This window comes from Ornithodoros turicata, chromosome 4 (assembly GCF_037126465.1).
Source record: "Ornithodoros turicata isolate Travis chromosome 4, ASM3712646v1, whole genome shotgun sequence".
NCBI lineage: Eukaryota > Metazoa > Arthropoda > Arachnida > Ixodida > Argasidae > Ornithodoros > Ornithodoros turicata.
Genome location: NC_088204.1, coordinates 56,219,183 through 56,224,551, shown reverse-complemented (window position 1 = coordinate 56,224,551; position 5,369 = coordinate 56,219,183). Strand labels below are relative to the sequence as shown.

The 5,369-nt window shown below is 47.3% G+C and overlaps 1 long non-coding RNA gene across 1 annotated transcript; it reads left to right on the top strand.

Annotated features, from left to right (window-relative positions):
- Positions 1-2,962: 2,962 nt before the first annotated feature.
- LOC135393216 (uncharacterized) lies at positions 2,963-3,939 on the top strand. Its single transcript, XR_010422533.1, has 2 exons — positions 2,963-3,415; positions 3,761-3,939. It is a non-coding gene; the product is annotated as an uncharacterized LOC135393216 (long non-coding RNA).
- The last annotated feature ends 1,430 nt before the right edge of the window (positions 3,940-5,369 follow it).

Sequence of the window (5,369 nt, the reverse complement as noted above, 5' to 3'; positions counted from 1 at the left end):
ATTTTAATTAAAATAAATTGAATTTCTTTAATTTAACTCAAAAATTTCTCAAGTCAACCTAACGTTTTTTTTTGCAGAATTTGAGAGCCCGTAGCGAACTTAGTCAGATCCACCAAGAAATCCGCTCGATATTGCAAATGGAACTGCCCAAAAAAATTCAACGGCGCACCAAATCAGTCGCAAAGATGCGCAGATAACAGCACATGCTCCTGCCCCCATGAAAGATAGAAGGTCGAAAAAAAAAAGAGGGCGGGAAAAAAGAGGCGGAATCATTTTTGTTTGCCGCTTATCAACGTATGGTGCAATGTCAACCGCCTTGTTATCGGCACGTCTTGTGCTGCACGCCGGTTCGGCGATAAATTGTGCAAGCTTCGTGGGGGCAGGAGCATGTCAGGCTCTCCGCGCGTCTGTGCGACTGATTTTGTGCGCCGTTGAATACCTGAAACTCTGAAGCCTCAATTTCGGGACTTTGTTGGGGCAGTTCTATTTGCAATATCGAGCGAATTTCTTGGTTGATCTGACTAAGTTCGCTACGGGCTCTCTAATTCTGTAAAAAAAAAAAAAAAATAGGTTGAGGTAAATTTTGAAGTTCAATTAAAGAAATTCAATTTATTTTAATTAAAATCAAATGAAAACATTTTTGAAAGATGGCAAATTCAGTTGCCACACAAATGCCGTTTACCCCGTATTTTTCCGTCGCCCCGTTTTTTTATCAAGTCCGAATGACACGTTTTTTGAAACACCCTGTATATACGAGCAAAAATGCGTGCGGACACGCAAATTCAATGTGGATAATCAAGAACCATTTGCGCCCAACTCAATCAAGCGAGATATTCTGCTTTTTTCGTCTAAGATTTTCACCGTTGGTCGGCGAATGCTGTGATGAAGGTATCAAATGCTTTCCTCTCTTTGGCAAGTGGCCAGCGCTCGCACGTGAGCGCACGCGTTGGGGTGCAAGGTGAGCGAAGGCTGCGCAAACGAAGCGAAAAAAGAAAAATGTGACTGGATTGTTCTTCGCACCCCCCCCCCCTTTCCCCAGCAGTGAATTTCTGGGGAAATCACTAGTCGCTACTCTTACCTTATTTGTCAGCTGCTCTGTCTCTCAGGTGGAGAGTGGTATAAGCATGTTGCACTAACCAGGCGGCGCTGCGTTTTCCCGACACACGCGCCATGGACGCGCGAGACAAGGATTACTTCCTATAGTTATCCGGCAGTCGGTCGTTCTGGGCCTGCTGTAATTTCTCCATGTAGAACCTTTCTGCAATTTTACTGATGTGCAATACTGTGCAAACTAAACCATACGTTAGCCCACCGACATTCGTTTCATGACGTGAAGTGTGTGTATGTTAGCTGGAACACGACAGACATGAGGTGTCCTATTCACATGCCAGATTAGAGTTGCCGGGAGATTGTAAGCTTTTACGGACGAGGTCCCTTTGTTAAATCATCTGAATAACTTTTTTTTTTCTGCTCAAGGACAACGTAGGTGTCATTGTAAAACATGAAAACTCATTTCCGTCGTCTGTTATTTCAAAGCTAGAACCACGATGCTTCGCATATTTCTTGCCGAACTTAAGACACCTGCTGTCTAGCAAAGGACATGCGAACGTCTTGTCTGTGCCCTAGATAAAGGTATCTGAAGTAACTTCATTGATAATCTTGTGAACATCGATATCACACGGCTAACAGCGCTAATCCAACGGTGGCTGCGATACATTTCGCACGGTTTGTTTGCAAAGCTGTAGAGACATGTTTATCTTCTGAATTTCACCTGCGCGACTTTCACTTTCCTGCGACCTAACAAGAATAACATCTCAACAACAACTTTATTTTGGCTTTGGAGAGTGGGGAGGTTCGTCGCCACAGGCGATACTCTACCCCATTGCTGGTGGGAATGTGGGGAATAAAATAACGAGCCCCGTCACAATAACGATCGAAGTCCGATGGTGTCCAGAAATGTCAGAAGAGCTTTGAGCGCAGAGCGTTGCTGGGCTGGATTAGGCCAGGGCCAAGCAATTTCGATAGGGAGAAAGGGCGAGAGTCCAGCTGACGAAGAGACTCGGAGAGTGTGGTTCGGGAAGGTTGGTAGTGGGAGCAATGAAGAAGAATATGCTCCGGATCCTCAAGCATACCACAGTGGCAGCTGGTGGGAGAGTCAACTTGTCTCAAGCGGTAACGCCACTGAGCTGTAAAGGCCACATCGAGGCGCATTCGGTGGATTAATGCAGCATCTTGATGAGAGGTGTTTCGTGGCATGCGGAAAGCGAACGTTGGATCAACTCTGCTCAACATAGAGGGGGGAAGAATGTCTCGGTTGTCCATTGGCGGGAAGCCAGGGCTGTCACTAGGCGTCGGAGAATTGAACGGCGGTCTCGTCTCAGCAGAACAATACTGGTCCGTTTCCGATACGAGAGTGCTGCTTCTGCGGCGCTGTCGGCCTGCTCGTTCCCCACGACACCACAATGGGCTGGAAGCCACTGGAGAACTAGCCTGTGACTTTAGCTCTGACACTGCACGTCGAGCATATGTTTATAAGTTGATCATGCACTCCCAGCCGAGGACGGCTGTTTCGTTCTACTTGGAGCTCGTCATCTCGGCGCAGGGAAGTGACACAATCTTGAGTCGGCGCTAACAGCCCGAGCAGCACGCCAATATTGGACCCATATGGGCTGCCAAGATTGCCAATATTGGTCCAATATGGGCTGCCCATATTGGCAAGCCCATTTTGCGCCAATATTTCTGTGATAACACCAACGGGAGTCCGTGTAATGGTAAAGCATTATGCTGTATAATATTCACCACTGATATTACTTTTGTCTGATTTTTGCTTTTTTATTTCGGCGGATCTAATTGATCCACGTCACAGCAAAAAATAAAAAAAAACGAAAAAAAGGAAAGAAACACCAGCCGCCGGCTCTAAAGCGAAACGCACCGCCTCGAAAATATTGTCGCTACCGGCGTGCCAGCTCGGAAGACCTCTCATTGGCTGCGCATTATATGTATAAATATTTGGATGCTCATTGGTCTAAAAAACTGGCGTCAGTTTCCTTCGCGCTGATTGGGCGAGAGTCATTTGAGTGAGGAGCGAGCATCCGAACGCGCGAACCGCTCAACGGAAGCAGTCGAACGGAGGAGAAAGAAGAACGACAGAGAAGACATCGCGTCTGTCCGGCCATGCGTGTTCTCTTGGACTGCAACCGTTGTGCACGCAGACGCTACGGGGTAGTTTGAGGGCTTTGAATGCTTTAGATTTAGATTGTGGCGAACTGCTAATGTGAGAACGGAATGGCACATCCACCCCATCATCACAACAGCGGGAAGACGAACATTACATGGAATCCGCCTGCACCTCCAAAGGACGCAGAAATCGTCAGAGAGAAAGTCTGCACTCTTTCCGACGTACTGCAGGTGAACGGTAAGTCAAGTTTGATTACTTTTTTGTGACTGAAGGAAGTAATGCAGGTTTATCACGTTAAGTGTATTACGTACAGCATTTACGAGTCACTCGGTACGTTAGCGGCGTTTCATTATGCAGTGCATTGCCGTAACTTGTACGTTTCTGATATGCCGTTAATCAAAATATGTGTGGTTATGCTAGTTGCCCCTCATGCGCGTCTCAGCCGTTCATTCACTGTGATCTACAAACATTCGTGACAAATGCCTTGGTGTTCAAATACGAAATCAAGATAGATTGCCTATCATAGCAGTGATTTTCGTGCAGAGTTACTGATCATCAATGTATTTTTTTGTTTTGTTTTAGTTCTCCCGCAACCATCGGCAACAACGACGCACATAGCTCAGCATTGGCTTTTGAACGGCCCTTGGATGTCGAAGTACCTAAAGCTCCAGTGAAGCCTGTTACAAGACGTAAAAAGATATGTACTGTAGCTTTTTCGAGGCAGTTCCCGAGGACAAATAAAGTTGATTTGTCATACACCATTGCTTTTTGATTGTCTGCTTCGGGACAGCATGATCGTTGCTCTACAGCAAGACAACAAGCGCCGAAGACAAACGGACGAGTCTGGGGGGGTAGGGGGGACGAGAGGAGAGACAAAAAACCCGAGGAGAGAAGGGGAAGGAGGTTGGGAAAGGAGGTCGGTCTGCGCATGCGCACTGGGCCCCAGCTTTTTTCCCGCGCAGCAGCTCGGGGACGCTGTGAGTGGCTCCTCGAGATCACGTGGTTTGGGCGCCCGCCATTTTCCCTGGACCATTGCGTAAACGGCAGCTTCCGGCGGATGGAAACACGGCATTGCCAAAAAAACAAACAAAAACAAAACAAAACGAAGAACAGGTGCTACGCCCGCCCTGCTGAAGGACACAAGCAGTCCCACAGAACTGCCAATGCCAAAGATCCCTCAGAAGCCTTCATTGGGATCGCAATATTCTGTGGACTAACAATCTCCAACCCGCTCAGAGAATACAAAGCAGCGAAACACTTTCGTGGCGGTGACGGACACACGCCAGAGCAATTTACACTGCTTGCAGCAACTTGAAATCACCTAACTTTACAGAATAGCCATACCTTCCTATCAAACATTGTGTTTTTTACTTGACCTGCCGCAATTTCGTTATCATTACAGCACCCAGCGACATTTTAGCCCTATGAAACGTCCGTTCGGGCTGTCGCGCATGCGCATTAGTCGTAGGACGCGTGATTACGCTCAAACAACTCGCTTGCTCTCAGTCGGCTCGACCGATTGGCCAGGCTCCCACCGCTCCCCATAGAGCCTATAGTTTGAGATAATTCTGGCAACACTGGACATGCAACCAATGAAAATGAACTATGATGCCTACCATTCGGCCAATCAGGAGTCTCTCAGTTTGGCTCGCCTTTCGGCCCGGCTGGCTACCATCAGCTTTTACTTTTACTGGTTTTCATACCCGATGCTCGTTATTCCGTATTCCAGAACAACTAGCCAAATTTTTGACAAAATACACATTTATTTGAAACATCGTACTGATTCAGTAGTCTGACAAATATTCACCGTGCGTACAGAGTCCAAATCGTTGCGTTCGTTGACCAAGTTCGAACTCGAAAAAAACACACACACACCCTACTCCCAGAAGTGAGCGCCGCTCACACGAGTGCATGCGATTTCACGGTGAGCATCTCCTTTCGTTTGTTGCAGTGCGAAGGTTTCAACGAAGCGGGCAATGCTTGTCGCACGGACACCGAATCCTGTCTTCGTTGTGACTGCATTTCAAAATGCGACGGCGTTCACAAGTGTTCCTCAGGCGTCAGCTCACAAGTGCATTCCAGATCTGAACTCGAGAGATTGTTCGTACGTAGGATCAAAGTGGGCAATATGGGGCCCATATTGCCAGGATTTTCCCCATATTGGCTGAAACTGGGCAATATGGAGCCCATA